At 33.5% G+C, this 17,090-nt stretch overlaps 1 protein-coding gene and 1 pseudogene across 1 annotated transcript in view; one reads left to right on the plus strand and one right to left on the minus strand.

The window, feature by feature from the left end:
* BRWD1 (bromodomain and WD repeat domain containing 1) overlaps positions 1-17,090 on the plus strand; it is a 157,139-nt gene that overhangs the window by 5,956 nt on the left and 134,093 nt on the right. The window lies entirely within an intron of this gene.
* On the minus strand, positions 4,780-7,051 carry LOC127553782 (40S ribosomal protein S3a-like; annotated as a pseudogene).

The raw sequence follows: 17,090 nt of genomic DNA on the forward strand, positions 1-17,090 counted from the left end.
TTATTATTTACTTTAAAAAGTGCTGATAAAGCACTGTGTTGTGATTTACAGATATTTGATCATCACAGTAACCCTGAGAAGTGCTGTTACTCTAATTTTATGATTAAAAAAACCGAGGCAGACAAGTTATATGATGAATTACCCAGGGTAATACAAGTATATAAATTTGTGAGGTTGGATTTGACGTCTTCTCAACTCTTGGTCAAACACTATTGTGCCCCCTCAATGAAAGGAATTGGGAGTATGTTGCCTTTTCAAGAGTTTAGACATAAAAGGGAAGGAGATATGAGATACATAGTAAAGACGGATGGATTGAGTTTTTTGAGGGTGAAGGAAAACATGGACAGCCAAGGAGACATAATTAAAGTAGGTCAGAAGGTAGGAGTGATAATAGGGGTCAATATGCTGGAGAAAGGATAGAATAGAGAGAGTAGTTTGCACTTGCTAAAGAGGGCAGTTACCACAATGTTAGATAGTAAATAGATAATGAAAAAGCATAGTGTAGCAGTAAACATGAGAGGAGAGCAAGAGGAAAAGACAAAACTATTTTAGATTTACCTTTTTTGTACTATAGAAACTTGATTTCTAGAAGTTGTATTCCTCTTATCTTCTCTGGTGTCCCCTTATACACTGTACCAAGAAGAAGATTAGGTATACTTACTGATATTTCCAAATTATTTATCTGCTATATTCTCTTTGAGAATTACTATTGGACTATATCATCCTATCCAGTTTCTCTTTTTGTTCATCTATAGGAGCCTTTTACCTGTATTCGTTATTATAACTTTACCAAGGAATTCATTATGTGCCTCTGTCTTTACCTCTTCTTTCCTTCCCCCAATCTTTCCCTATGCACTGAATCTTCCTTTCATACTTGAGGACACATTTATATATCCCCTCAAACTCTTCGCCTCATGTTTAATTATGCTCAAATTCCATGACCATTACTACCCTACATCTCTCTTCAGGGATGGTTATATCCTTGATCTTATTATCACTCATTTTGCCTACGTGGTCTTGAACTCTGAAATTACTGATTCCAACCTTCTATTACTATTTATGCTTCCATTTTTACAATTCTATTCTTTAACACTAAAATTATCATTCTACTTCTCTTGAGGCTATCATCCTTACTCCAAACTTATTTTCTTCATTATTTTGACCACGTAGTTGTCTTCTAAACTGAAATTTATTGTTCTCCAAACAAGTTGCCTGTCATGTGCCAAGAAAAAGCATTTGGTTAATCTCCATCAACTTCTTTCTCCTCTTATTTACTGGTGTATATTAGAGGAAACCACAGCCATACCACATGGTTCCACTAAAATATAATGAACCCTCACTAGAACATAGTAATTGTCTTTCCCTCTTTATTAATTCTTCACAGCTGCTGTTCCAAAACTGTACTTCTCTATGTCAGATTATGGGTAAATTTTCTCTGTGATCTCTTGTATCTCTCGCTGTACTCAGAAAATTGAAGTCATTTTTTAATGATCTTCCTCAATTCCTTAAGTTACCTGTCAAAACCTCTTTATCATTCCTGTTCTCTCGTTGAATCTGTTCTCTGAGAAGGGCTGGCCCTTGCTAAAAATAATCCTTGTGTCCTTATCCATCATCGGACTTAAGAGTTGACCATGGTCAATTATTTCCTCTCATCATTTCCCTCCATTGGCTCCTTATAACCTATAAACATGCGTACATCTCCCTCCTTAAGAAAAAAACATTATTCTCCATCTCCTCTCATTTACATTCCTATAAGATAGCCTATATCTCACATGAACATAGACTAATGAGAATTAGAAGGGTTGTGGCCATTTTAGTCCAACCAGTAAATGAAAGGAAACTCAATATAATGTACTCAGCAAATCCAGCCTTTGCTTGAAGATTTTCAAGAAGGTGAGAATCTTATCTCTTATTTAGGCAGTCTGTTCAACTTTTAGAGTGCATGAATTGTAAGTTTTTGCTGATTTCATGCTTACATTTGTCTATTTGCAACATCTACATATTTTTTCATTCTCTGGCCAGTCAGAACATGTTTTATCTACGTGATGGCCCTTCAGATATTTGTACACAGTACAAATGTACACAGTAACAGGTTAAATTTGAATCTGGCATTGGATCATTTTTGAATCAGTGACTTTCTTATTTAATCCATATCTTCATCTTGACAAGAATTGAAATACTTGAAGAAAAAAATTTGCTAAAATATTTTAAATTTTTAAAGTTTGTTTTAAACAAAAACAGACAAAAGAACATTTTCTTGTATACAGTACAATCTAAAAAGAGTGCAATAAAAAATCATGAATTTCATTTTCACACTGTTGACTTAAAAAAAAAAAAAACAACTATTTAATACTAGACATTGTTTTCAAGTATACCCTGCTTTTCTGTGCTTCCTTCTAAGTTTTCTTTTTTCTCTGCTGTGCACTTTTTTTTCCCCTCCCTCTCTCCCCATTCATCCTATAAACGATTACCACCATTAGGTACACATAAATATGTGTGTGTATGTATGTGTGTGTGTAAAATCTTAATGTATATGTTTCTATTTCTCATTTCTTTGGAGATGGATCATAAGTCCTTTGAAGTTGATTTGAATATAATACTCAAAATGAATTCATCTTTCAAAGTTGTTCTTGGGATAGTGTTTCAACTAGACTATGGTACAAATGTTCTTTGATTTCACACACTGCTCATTTCACTCATCATTATTTCATGTCTTTCCATGTTTTTCTAAAATCCGTGAACTCAATTATTTCTTATAACACAATAGTATTTCATCACAATCTTGTACCCCAATTTGTTAACCATTACCCAGTTGAAGGTCATCGCTTTAATTTGTAGTTCTTTGCCACTACAAAGAGAACTGCTCCATCTGATTGCTCACTCTCTCAGGGAGGGTAAAGGGAAGGAAGAAAATGTGGAATCCCAAATTTTAAATATTTTTTTTTAACTAGGACATTTCTTACGATCTCTTTTTGCAGAATTTTGTGGATGATAACATAGAAATGCTGATTTTATACGAGTTTTATTTTATATCCTACTACTTTATTAAAATTATTATTTCCACTTTTAAATTGAATCTTTAGAATTATCCAAGTATATTGTTATATCATCTGCAAAAAGAGAAGTTTTGTTGCTTCATTGACCATTCTGATTGCTTCAATTTGTTTTTTTTTTCCCTTATTGGTATTGCTAGCATTTCTATTGCCATGTTGAAGTGACAGTGAACGTTCTTGTTTCATTCATGACTTTCCTAGGAAGAACTTCTACCTTAGACCCAACAATAATGCTTGCAAGTAACAAATACAAATACAAATAATGGTTTTAGGTAGATACTTATTATAATGTTGAGGGAAAACCTACTTATATCTATGCTTTCAAGTATTTTTAACAGAAATGGGGGTTGTCTGTATTTGTTGTTATAATTATGATTTTTTTGTTGCCTTTGTTAATGATATAATGACTATATAAATAGTTATAGTCTCCTAGCTTGTATTTTATTTAGAATTTTTGCATTTATATTCATTAATGAAATTATTCCATAATTTTTTCTCTGATTTTGTCCTTCCCAATTTAAGTATCAGTACCATATTTTTGTTTTATAAAAGAAGTTTGGTAGTATGCCTTCTTTGCTTGATATTTCGAATAATTTATTTAATATTGGAATTAATTGATCTTTAAATATTTGGTAAAATTCACTTGTAAATCAATCTTCTTCTGATGCTCCCCCGAAAGTTTATTTATGGTCTGTTCAATTTCTTTTTCTAAATAAGTTTATTAGATATTTCCTCTTTTGTTAATATAGTTTATATTTTCTTCCATTTCACTTAAATTATTTAATATATGGAAATATAATTGGGCAATTTGTAATCTAATCTAATTTTAATACCAGTGATTGTTTTCTTCTAGTTTTAATCATATTCACCAATGGTTTATTTTCTTGTTGTTTCCCCCCCCCCCTAAAACCAACTCTTATTTTTAATTACTCAATGGTTTTCTTATACTCAATTTTATTATTTTCACCTTTAATTTTTAGAACTTCCAATTTGGTATTTAATTGGGATTTTAAAATTTTTCCCCTAATTTATTTGCTCTTTCTCTGTTTTATTTATATAAACATTTAAAGATATACATTTTTCTCTTAATGCTTTTTCAATATATTTCATAGCTTTTGAAAAGTTGTCTCAATATTGTTCTTTTTAATGAAATTATTGTTTCTATGAGTTTTTTAAACTTTTAACCCTTTTATTATTTAAGATTAAGATTAAATTAGTTTTTAAGCTATATTTTCATAGTTCCTTTTAAAATAGAATTTTTATTGCATTATGAATTGAAAAGGATGCATTTCTGCTTTTCTGCACTTAATTGTAATGTTTTTATTTCCTAGTATATGGCTTTTTTTTTTTTTAAGGTCTCATGAGTCCTTGAAAAAAGGTCTATTTATTCCCATTTAATTCTCTTTAGATATTTATCATATTTAGCTTATCTAAGATTCTATTCACTTTGATTTCTTTACTTTTTTTTGTTAGATTTACTAATTTTAAAGGAGAAAGGTTAGAGTCCTCGACTCTTAATAATTTCCACCTATGATTCTTTTACCTCTTCTGTTAAAAATTTAGATGCTAATAGTATTTGGTACATATAAGTTTAGTACTGATATTGTTGCCTTGTCTGTCATAACTTTTGTTATGATGTTTGTCATCATGTATTTTTCCTATTTCTTTTAATTGAATTTATTTTACCTTTAACTTTGTTGGAAATCAGGATTGCTTTCCCTGTTTATTTGTTTATTTTGTAGCTCAAGCCTAATAAATTGTACTTCAGTCCTTATTTTGATTCTTTCTGCATAAATCATTTTTAAATGTGTTTCTTTTAAATAACATGTTGTTAGATTCTGATTTTCTTAATCCATTCTGCTGTTCTTTTTCATTTTGGGGGGTGAGTTCATCTCATTCACCTTCACAATTATAATTACTAGTGGTGTATTTCCATCCTTCTTATTTTTCCTTACTATTTGTCCTTCTCACTCTATTTTTACCCTGTCTCTCCTCACATGTCTAATTTAATTCTAACCACTACCTCCCTAATCCATCGTTTTTAAAAAGAATCCCTCCCTTACTCTCTCTCCTTACCATTCTATTCTGTCATCTATCCATCCCTCTAAGAATCTCTCCTTTTTCTTCCTTCCATTTTCCTCCTTTTTGAGCTATGTGCCCTTTTAAAAGACCCTCCCTTATCTTGGCTCCTTGCTTTTCTGTGTCTTTATATTTAGAAGACTTTTATTCCCTTCTAGATGTTTTGATGAGGTTAAAGTTAGGAATGAAGAGGGGACCCCAAAACTTTGAAAATCCTTGAAGGATAAAATCTCCTTCAACTCTGCTTCAATAAGGGACACTGCCCCAAGTCTTTTTTTTTTTTTTTTAAGATAAATTTTTATTTTTCAACCTTTAGAAGTTTTTAGTCGAGATAGATTCTTGAAACCAGGAGATCATTATATACCTCAATAATGATATTGTTTGAGGATGTATTCTGATGGAAGTGGATCTCTTTGATAAAGAGAGCTAATTCAGTTTCAATTGATCAAGGATGGACAGAAACAACTACCCCCGAAGAAAGAACATTGGGAAATGAATATAAACTGCTTGCATTTTTGTTTTTCTTCCTGGGTTATTTATACCTTCTGAATCCAATTCTCCCTGTGCAACAAGAAAACTGTTTGGTTTTGCACACATATATTGTATCTAGGATATACTGTAACCTATTTAACATGTAAAGGACTGCTTGCCATCTGGGGGAGGGGGTAGAGGGAAGGAGGGGAAAAATCGGAACAGAAGTGAGTGCAAGGGATAATGGTGTAAAAAATTACCCTGGCATGGGTTTTGTCAATAAAAAGTTATTTAAAAAAAAAAAAAAAGAGATAGATTCTTGAACTGGTGGTTCATAGCCATCAGCCCTTTCAACTTTTGTGCCCGTTTCATCTCCTGAAGGTTTTCCAGAGCCACCACTTTGACCAAGAAGTTCCATTAGTTTTCTCAGTTCAAATTTGGGCTTCTTGAGCATCTTGACTTTTCAAACAAATACATCATGGAGAGGGTAAATGGATTGTCATTTGCCAATGTTATCTAGAATTAGTTTATTGACAACTTCTTTGAAGTCATTTGTCTGCACCTCTCAGGTCATGATTTCCGTCATTTTCTTACAAATCTGATGGACCCTTTGGTGCTGGGCGCAAGAGGTCTTACGGATCTGGTGATTGTGCTTTTTGGTAAAACCAACACAAAAGAGGCAGAGCAAGTAGCCATCTGTGGTTTTGACATCAACATGGGCTTCAATTGTAGTCTGTCACTTTTTGATCATGGAGCATATTTTCTCCCGTGTTAAGATCTGTTCCATTGAAATTGGTCAAACAATTTTTACTCTGAACATCTTCAGTAATTAACTTGAACTTCCAAAAAGCAACCTCATCATTCTGCAAATCAGCAAGGCTCACTTCAAAGGCTCAACCCTTGAGACCATCAGAGGCAATTTTTGTTCCTTGAGTCCTCGTCACCTGTGTCTTGCCAATATTGCGAATGTTGAACATAATTGGTGCTTTTACATCATACCAATCTTTCTTCAAAAAATGGATCAACCATTTTCTTCTTGGCTCCTTTTTTGCCACCTTAGGTGAGACACTTATTCTTGTCCACCACCATGATCCCCCTCCTTTAAGGATTTTCAGAGTTTCGGGGTCCCTTCTTCAGGTCCACCCCCACCTACTTGCACTGTCACAGCTCTTCCTTTTATGTCTTGTTTTTAATGAGATAATTATTCCATTTTACTTTTCCCTATCAAGTTTTTATTTTCTGGAGTCATCCCATCATAACTCAACACTAAGCTTTCTATGTATGTTCTTTCCAACTACCCAAGTAATAATATCGTTCTTAGGAGTACAGATAATATTTTCCCATAAAAGAAGTAAACAGGTTGACCTATTGAGTCCCTGTAGTTGATCTTTAATGTTTACTTTGTTTCTCCTAAATTTTCCATTGATTTTTTTTTTAATCAGAAATACCTGCAAGTCTTTCAATTCATTAAGTACCTTTTCTTTTTCCCCTTCAGTATTATATTCAGCTTTGCTGAGTAAGTTATAATTAGTTGCAAATTAAACTGGTTTGTTCTTTGAAATGATAAGTTCCAAATGTTTCAATCTTTTAATGTAGAAGCTGCCAGATCTTGTCTAGCTCTATAATATTTAAATTGTGGGGTTTGTTTGTTTTGGTCTTGGTGCTTGTATTTTCTCTTTGACCTGGGAACTTAAAAACTTAGCTATAATATTGCCATGAGGTTTCATCTTAGAGTGTCTTGGGTAGTGATCAATGGATTTTTTTTCTACTTCTATTTTACCTTCTCATTCTAGAACTTCAGGGAAATTGTCCGTGATTATTTCTTTTAATATCATATCTAGATTCTTTTTTTGATTATAACTCTGTTTTCCAGATCTATTATTTTTCTATGAAGATGTTTTACAACCTCTTCTATTTCATTCTTTTGACTTTCTTTGATTATTTCTTGACGTATTGTAAGTCATTAGTTTTCCCTTGTTTAATTCTAGTTTTTAAGAAGTTATTTTCTTCCTTAAGGTTTTTGATCTCTTTCCAGTTGGTTGGCTTTCTTTTCATAATTTTATTGATTTTCTTAGATTGCTCTCGTTTTTTCCCCTTGTTTTTCTTTAACCTTTCTTATTTGATTTTTAGCATCCTCTTTAAGCTCCTCCAAGAATTCTTTTTGGGCTTGTGATTATATGAACATTTTTTTTTGAAATAGGTGTGTTTTTGTTTTTGTTTTTTTAACTTCATCATCTTCTGAGTATGAATTCAGGTGTTTTCAGTCTCCATAATAACTGTCTGTGATTGGGTTGTTGGGTTCTTTTCTATGCACTCACTTGTTATGTATTTATTTGTACATTCAGTAGTTTATTTTTTTGTCAATAAAAAAAATTTTTTTTTTAAATAGTTTATTTTAGTATATTATAGGTTCTATAGAGTCCCAGGGTGTGTACTGGAATAGGGATGGAAGGGATAGGGAATGATGGCTCAGGCTTCAGATTTTGGTACTGTTGTTTTCTAAGCACTATTTCATGGCCTTACTTCAGGCTTTCTACTCTGACCCTGAACCACTTCTAGGACTTGCAGCTACAGTGTCACCACAAATACTCTTGTTCCTTTTTAATGTCCTTTTCTCAACTGCAAGCTTCAGATAACACATTTGCCCTGCAAGCCAAACTCCCCTCTCCTGCAAGTGCTCACAGTGTCAACTACTACACTTTATATAGTTCTAGGCCATGTCTGGTGAGTACAACTTTGCCTGGTGTCCTGTAACAGTGAAGCATCCTTCAACCTTCCATTGCCTAATGGTCTCATCTCCACACTATGAAGATAATTTTTCTGAAGCTAAAATGGCTACCAGATCCATTTGCACTGTAGCCTGTTTGTTGATTCAGCAGAGTATGCCTAAGGTGTTTGCAACCTCGGTCCTACATATTCTGGAAGTTAGGTCTTTCCTGAGGTCTTCCCCAGTTGTTTTAGGAATACAACTTCTTTACTGCAACTTTTGATTATTTATGTGATTTAATAGTTTACTTTGTTTGACGTGGCATTTTACGTTGTTTGTGGGAGAGTTTTTGAGAGCCTGCTACTTTGTCTTAATTCCACCATCTTCTCAGAATCCTGCTTTGCTAAAATGTAAGTAAATTACATCCTGGCATTCCCATCATCTACTAATTTAAAAAGAAAATGGGATTGTCTATTATGATATGTTTTTGATGCAACCCTGTTGGTATTTTATAATTATTCCTTTTTTTCCCCCAAATGTTTACAAACTTAATTTTTAAAATAAACTTCCTAGAATCATTTTCTCAGGAATCAAAGTTAAGTTCGTTGATCTATAGTTTGCAGATTGTGCTCTTTTCCCTTTTTTGAAAACTGGGACATTTGCCTTTTTTCAAACTAGTACTGCTACTGTTTTCTGTAATCTTTTAAATGTCATGAAATTATAGCTTAGAAGTTACATCTATTCAGGACTCAAGGATATAGTTAAATTGATCCAGGTGCCTTGAGTTAATCAAGGCCAATGAAGTATTTTCATTATTTTTTGATTATTTGGCTTGGGTATTGATCACTTGTTAAGTAACTTTGGTCCTGTTATTTCCAATGTAAAAATCATTCTTTGCAAAGAAAACAAAATGCAAATTTAGTGGTTTCCCCTTTATTTTGTTATTTGTCAAGTGCTCCAAGTAGAGGTCTTGTTGCTTTGTTGATCCTCTAATACAGCTTAAAAAACCCTTTTTTGTTCTAGTCCACTTCCCTTGCCAGCTGCAGCTCATTCTGAACTTCAACTTTCCTGACAGTTTTTTAAAACATTACTTAATATTACTTATTCTTATTTCTGTGTTTTATGTGTTTCTTTTTAAAATCTTAAGATGATGAATTACTTTTGTGTCTACATTAATCTTTTCAGACACATTTCATTTTTCATCCTTATTGGAATTTTTTTCTTTCGTGTTTTAGAATTTCATTCTTGTGCTTATCCCATTTCTCCTGGGTTGACTTGTACTGAATCATTCCTTTTGAAGCAAGAAATCCTATTTGTTTTCTAATACCCTCTAGACCCTTTGATATTTGCTTTGCCAGAATATAGGGTTTCCATCATTTCTACCCCTAGTTAACTTTTTTGATGTTCTCCACTCCTACTGCCTAATTTATAGATTTAAAGATGGCTTGTTCAGAGTAACAGAGTGGGACATACTTTCTGATGCCATGGATGGTATTAACTTTTCAAACATTTGGTGGAAATGCCACATTAAGAGAAAATTCTTTTTTTTTTTTAAATTTTTATTTAATAATTACTTTATTGACAGAATCCATGCCAGGGTAATTTTTTTTTTTACAACATTATCCCTTGCACTCGTTTCTGTTCCGATTTTTTTCCCCTCCCTCCCTCCACTCCCTCCCCTAGATGGCAAGCAGTCCTTTATATGTTGAATATGTTGCAGTATATCCTAGATACAATATATGTTTGCAGAACCGAACAGTTCTCTTGTTGCATAGGGAGAATTGGATTCAGAAGGTATAAATAACCCGGGAAGAAAAACAAAAATGCAGATAGTTCACATTCGTTTCCCAGTGTTCTTTCTTTGGGTGTAACTGCTTTTGTGCATCATTTATCAATTGAAGCTCAGTTAGGTCTCTTTGTCAAAGAAATCCACTTCCATCAAAATATGTCCTCATACAATATCGTTGTCGAAGTGTATAATGATCTCCTGGTTCTGCTCATTTCACTTAGCAAAGAGAAAATTCTTAATGATTTTCTTCAATGAAAATAAGATGGGAAAATTGCATTGGGCTCAGCAGTGATGAGGCCTATTTGATGTTAGGTTGAAATACACATATACAAGTAATTTAAAAATATGGTCCCTCAAGTAATTTTGACCCTTGAATGCTCTAGCTTAATAACTTTTGTTGAGAAATATGAGCAAGGAGCTATGTATAGCTTTCAAATTGTTTAAGATTATCCAAAAGAAAAAATTGATGCATAATAATAATTTAAAGGTTTTTATTTTTTGAGTTACGAATCTGAGAACTATAAGAAATTTTAACAATAAGTTTGTGCTTTTATTGTCTAAGATTTGTTATAAATTTTCAAATTTTATTTGTATTAAATAAATACCATATGAGAAAATTTTTTGTATAGTTTTTTTATAAAAATGATCAATGGAGTTGACATTTTTATGTAAAAAGGGATGACCTTTGCTTCATAGAGTTGGGAAAAACTATTGCTTTACTGATTATAAGCAGGTTTAGAGTACAGGGAAGATGTTGATACCTTTTAAAGTTTATTTGGTAAAAACTATTTCCTCAATTGCTCTGCCTTTCTGAGTGTAATAACTGAGGTTAGAAGAGAGATTACAACTTGCTTAATTTTATATATAGTAAGTAATACAACCTTTGTTTAGTAGACTGCTGAAAACTCTAGTATTAAAAGCAAACAATCTATAGTTTACTATTTATGATCTATTAAGTCAAGTCAGGGAGCATTTATTAAGTGGTTATTATGTGGCAAGCACTCTACTAAGTCCTGGGAATGGAAATACAAGTAAAAAGAGAGACACTTTTTCCTCAAGGAGCTCATATAAGGAATAGAGAAAGACCGTACATAAAGAAAAAAAGAGATGAAGGTAGGGTGGAGAATGGCAGAGAAAATGTAGAGTCAGGAATGGAGACATGAGTATCTTCTATAAAATGGAGGAGCTGGAAAGAACCAGCCAATCAGGAGGAGAGGCTGCAAGGTTAACTATGCCTCCAGGAGCTCTTGGAGTTCTTCTCAGTTGCTTTATTCTCAGATGAGAATAAAAATAAAACATGTCAATAGTCTAAACCTTTATCCTGCTTCCAAGTAAGAATGTCTTGTTTAATTTTTTAAAAAAGTTTATGACTTTTTGATTTTTTTTTTTTTAGTCAATTTGATCATAGTGGGGGGTCCCTGATGTTATGTTGTACAAGGTGGTGTACAATCTGACATCCTATGCCTCCCAAAAAACTAAGGATGAATAATCAACTCCTGCCCAGTAAAGTTCTTCATGCCAACCAGGGTTTCTATCTCCTTCATGGTCATAAATCTGACCCCATTTGACAAATTGGTCTTTTCCCTTCTTACAAAGTGATTTGTCTTTCTAAATCACAGTTCATTTTCATTATATCTCTTGATTTCCAAGGTTGGATATTTCTTGAAAAAGACATGTCCCTAACAAATTGGTTCCATGTTAAGCAAGAAAGAGGGCTATCTAGACCAGTGGTTTTTCTGCTCATTCTTTGCCTCCACCTATCCCTTCCTCCAGCTTTCATAGTACCTAATTCATGAGGACAAATTCCTTTTCTGCATAGTTCTGGATGACCACTTTGAGCCGGTTCTTTCTCCCTCCTTATGCAGGGTTGACCAGGCCCACCAGAGTCTGTCTTCTCTGAGAATTCCACACACACTGATTCACCCCAGTAGCTTGGCTTTTCCCACCTTGAGGTCGTTCTGACAATTTCCTACTAGAAAGGGTTTGGAGGAATGAAGGGGTTGTATTCTTTGATAGATCCTATCTTGTTTTTTAATATGAGAGGTGAAACTATATAGGTGTGGAGTATGTATTCTTAATCTGGAAGAATGGGGTTTCTATACATAATTTATTGGCATTCTTGAGTTCTAGTTGAATGTGAAGGCAAATTTACCTGCCTCTACCAGGAGAAAGTGGCAGCCCCTCTGTGGTGTTCTTCTTTAAAATATTATGGTTCTCTAGGAGCAGGTTTCTTGGGGAGCTTTTCTGGAGGCAGCCTTAGTTTCAGTTGAAAGCAATAATCACTCCAAAATGCAGCCAGCTGATAAAATGCAAACGTTTATTTTCTCCTTCCAAAATAGCCCGATTAGTTTTTCTTAGAGGCCTATCTTTCTGCTTGGTTCCAAGAGTTCTTGCTGCTAGTCCTTTGCCTCTGCTTTCTTCAGCCTCCAGCCAGCATGAATGAATCTCTCTTGCCTCAGAGACAGGACTTCTCTCTAAACTGACTTGACTGGCTGATCCGAGAGTGGGATTATGGGTTTCCTCCCAGAGTGCTCTCTGGTCCTAAGAGCTTCTTGCTTATATGAGCTCTAAAGGTGTGAACACAAGCATTGTTTCTATCACTACTTAGTACCTTGTTTCAAGTTCTGGCCCATAACATCTCATAGGATCAGATCAATCGTATTTGATTTGTTTGTGGGTCTAAGGCTGCAGCCATTGACACAACTTCTTTGTTGGCTACGGCATAAAAAGGCCCCTAGGCGTTGTTATCATGACTTTGATAGATGTTCAATTGCAGAGCAAATCAACACACCCTATTGATCAGATATGTTTTGGGATGGAGACAAAGACATTGCAGCTCTTTAGTTTCTACTTTGGTTTTGATCTGAAGTGAGAGAGCATTGTGTCTTTGCTGAATATCCTTTTCATGATGTGGCTAAATGAATTGACACATCGTCTATGACCATCTCATCTCATTCCAATCTTTAACCTTAATCATTAGACTAACTGGCTTGGCCTTAACCTACAACAAGGTGACAAAGTAATTCACTTCAAGTATTTGAAGGATTGTTATATAGAGGAGATTAGCCTTGTTCTTCATTACATTTGAGGACAGAATTAGAATAAGTTAAATTTGTGAAGAAGCCAGTTTGGATTCGAAAACCTTATTAAAATGAAAAACTGCAAAAATGGAAGAGATCACCATTGGAGCTTGGAACTCCACTGGAGATTCTCAGGCAGCCATTATATTATGGGTATGATATAGTGGGAATTTTTGTTGAGGTATGTTTTAGAATAAACAGCCTTTGAAATTCCTGCCAACTAAAATGTCCAGTGATTTATTCCTGCTAAATTTATTTTATTTTTTTCCATTTTATTCTGTTTTAGCCCATTGATCTTTCTGGGTCCTGCCATACACCATTTTAGATACTCTTTAAAATTTTGTCATATGTAAATTTGATAAACATGTTTTCTGTTCCATTTATTTAAAATGTTTCATATCACGGGATATGAAAGGACATATTCTTAGATAAAAATTTAGTGATACAAAAGGAAATGAAAAAGCTAATGAAAAGAGTGCCTTAACAAAATTGGCCAATTGAGAAAGGAAATACAAAAGCTCACTGAGGAAAATAATGCCTTAAAAATTAGAATTGAGCAAATGGAAGTTAATGACTTGATGAAAAATCAAGACAATAAAGCAAAACAAAAAAATGAAAAAAATGGGGGGAAAAAGTGAAATATCTCAATGGGAAAAAAAAAAACTGACCTGGAAAGTAGATCCAGGAGAGATAATTTTAAAATTATTAGTTTGCCTTAAAGTCATGATTATAAAAAAGAACCTGGACATCATCTTTCAAGAAATTATTAAGGAAAACTGTTCTGCTATTATACAACTAGAGAGTAAAGTAAGATCCACTAATTACCTTCTGAAAGAGATCCCCAAATGAAAACTTCTAGGAATATATAGTCAAATTCCAGAACTCATAGGTAAAGGAGAAAATATTGCAATTATCCAGAAAGAAATAATTCAAGTATAGTGGAGCCATAGTCAGGATCATATGAGATTTAGCACCTTTTACATTAAAGAACTGGAGGGCTTAAAGAGTTTGTATTCCAAGAATCACCTGTCCAGCAAAACTCAGTGTAATTCTTCAGGGTCCAAGGTGGACAATCAATGAAATAGAGGATTTTCAAATATTTGTGATGAAAAGCCCAAAGATGAATGGAAAATTTGATTTTCAAATACAGGACTCAGGAAAAGGAAGTATAAGTTAATCAGGAAAGTGATATCATAAGGGACATAAATTAGATTAATCTATTTACATTCTTACTCATAAGAACTTTTTAAAAAATTATTATTAGAGCAGTTAGGAGTACAGATAGAATAAGTGCACAAGTGTAAGTTGAATATGAAGGGAAAATATCTTTAAAAGTAATGGAAGTTAAGTGGTGAGATACGAATGTAGAGGGGAAAAAGGGAAAGGGAGAAGTGGAATGGTATGAATTATCTACCATAAAGAGTCAAAAAAAAAAGCTTTTATTGTAGAGATGAAAAGAGGAGGAGAGAATGAAATCTACTCTTATCAGAATTGGCTCAAAGAAGAGGTAAAATACACACATAGAAATCTATCTTACCCTGAAGGAAAATAGGGAAATATCATCACATATCCTATGTGATGAGTGCAAATTGATTAGTGAGATGTAAAAAAATTGCCTTGCAGGGATGATCTGGTTGAAAGTGTGTAACTCATTTGTAGTGGGCTCAAGCATGGTTTCGTGGTTTTCTTCAGTTCTTTTTAGCAGCCCAATAAATATTAGACGTACTTATTGTCCGTTAGGTATCTGAAATTTTTCATGTCAAAACCTTTGCTCTTTCATTCCCTCATCCCTTATTCTTGATTCCTCATTTTCATTTCATGGATCTGATCAGTTGCCAATCTTTGATTTATGTCTTGGCAATGTTTCTTATATATGTACCCTTTTTCCCCCCCCACAAAATCACTAGGTCAGCCCCTCATCTCTCCCTTGAACTTTTAAAGTAGTAGTAGTTTTCTAATTAATTTCCCTTCAGAATTCATTCATTCAAATCCATTCTTTACATACATGCTAAAGTATTCATTCCCCTACTTAATAAGCTCCTATGATTCCCTACTTCATTTAGACTCAAATGTAAACTTTGTTTAACTTTCCTTTTTTTTTTTTTTTTGGAGGGGGGAGGGAGGGAGTGTGTGTGTGAGGCAGTTGGGGTTAAGTGACTTGCCCAGGGTTCACACAGCACTTAACATGTTAAATGACTAAGGCTGAATTTGATCTTGGGTCCTCTTGACTTCAGGATCGATGCTCTGGCCACTGTGCTACTTAGCTGCCCCAACTTTGGTTAACTTTCATAAAATCTAGCATCTTGCTATTTTTCCAGTCTTCTTGTATATGTGTTCCTCTCTATCATCTAGTATATTGAGCATTTTCTCTCTCTCCATATTTTTCCTTCCTCCACCACCACTATATTGATCTTCCTGATTTTTTGTAACTAAAATTTCATCTATTTTCTACTAAAATCTCTTAATGGTAGTGCCTTCCCTCTGTTAAATATTTCCTGTTTACCTTGTATATAGCTTGCTTTCAACATATTTGAGGACAGGGACTATCTTTGGTCAATGGTTGGCACCTAGTTGGCACTTAATATTTATTGATAGATTGATATATATTGGTCTACTTTTTGTTCATATACGAAACTATTACTTGTAACCATGTTTTTACATTGGTCATCCCTATTCCTGCAGTTCTCTTTATAGACTTCAGAATCTGATATTCTTAAAGAATCAAATTAAATGAGGCCTCCAGCAGGCAACCTGTTTTGGTTTCTTCCACATGCTAGTATTTTGCATATACTAATTTATGTACATGTTGTTTCTTTAGAATGTAGGCTGTTAGAAGTCAGGGAATGTTTTTGAGTTTTCTTTGTATCCTCAGAGTTTAGCATGGTAATTATTTTAATAAATGCTTATTTTCGTTCTTAGCTACAACAAAAGTTACTGCTATAAATATTTTGGTGTTTATGTGGATCTTCTTTTTTTAAATTACTGACCTCTTGAAGTATATGCCTAATAACAGAATCTCTAGGTTAAGGACATAGCTATATTAATCACTTTATAGTCATAATTTCAAATTGCTGATTCACAGCTCCAATAGTGTACTGGTATGAAATGTTTGTTAGTTGGTTTTTTTTAATACTGTTTAAGTTTTTCTTTTTTATTTCTGCTTTCCAGACTTTTGTACTAAGTAGAATTTGTGAGTTTTCATATACTGCTTTTTGCGTAGTCTGATGTTGGTGTCCAGAATCCTTTTGTGCTTTCACCAAAACCAACTCACTCTGAGAGAACCAAAAAATACTTTCACCAGCCAATATGTAAATAAAACTAGATTTTTTTTTTAAGTGCAGAGGAATCTGTAAGTGATGGTTAATCTGATGACTGTAAATTGGAAGAACCTGCAATATGACTATGTAATTTAAAAGTTAACAAAGCTCTTAGTGCTTTTAAATACTTTTTAGACCAGCAACTTTTAAACTTTTTTTTTTAAAATAACTGCTTCCTTAGGATTCTTTTCTTTCCTAGATCTCTGTTCCTTCATTTCAATAATTTTGAGAATAGGTTAACAATATTCTCCCAAGCTATGTAGTTTTCATAAGAACCTTCATTCCTTCAGCATTGGATAAGGGTAAAGGAGCCTCAGTAGCTAACAGTAGACTTTGAGAGAATGAGGTATTTACATGAAGGAAGCACAAAAAAAAAAAAATTATTTCGTACAACAGTGCACGAAAAATAAGTGTAACAAAATAAGAGTCTATTCGATGGTCTCTGGAACTTATTTGGCCTTCCCTAACAACAAAGAATTTTGGAAATTTCTTAGATCTTAAAAAAAGTTCAGGCCAACAAATTATAAGTATTCACTGCTAAACTTATATATCTGTTCTTTTTTTCCTTCAATATTTTTATTTTCCTCAGTTACA

This window comes from Antechinus flavipes, chromosome 3 (genome assembly GCF_016432865.1).
Source record: "Antechinus flavipes isolate AdamAnt ecotype Samford, QLD, Australia chromosome 3, AdamAnt_v2, whole genome shotgun sequence".
Taxonomy (NCBI): Eukaryota; Metazoa; Chordata; class Mammalia; order Dasyuromorphia; family Dasyuridae; genus Antechinus; species Antechinus flavipes.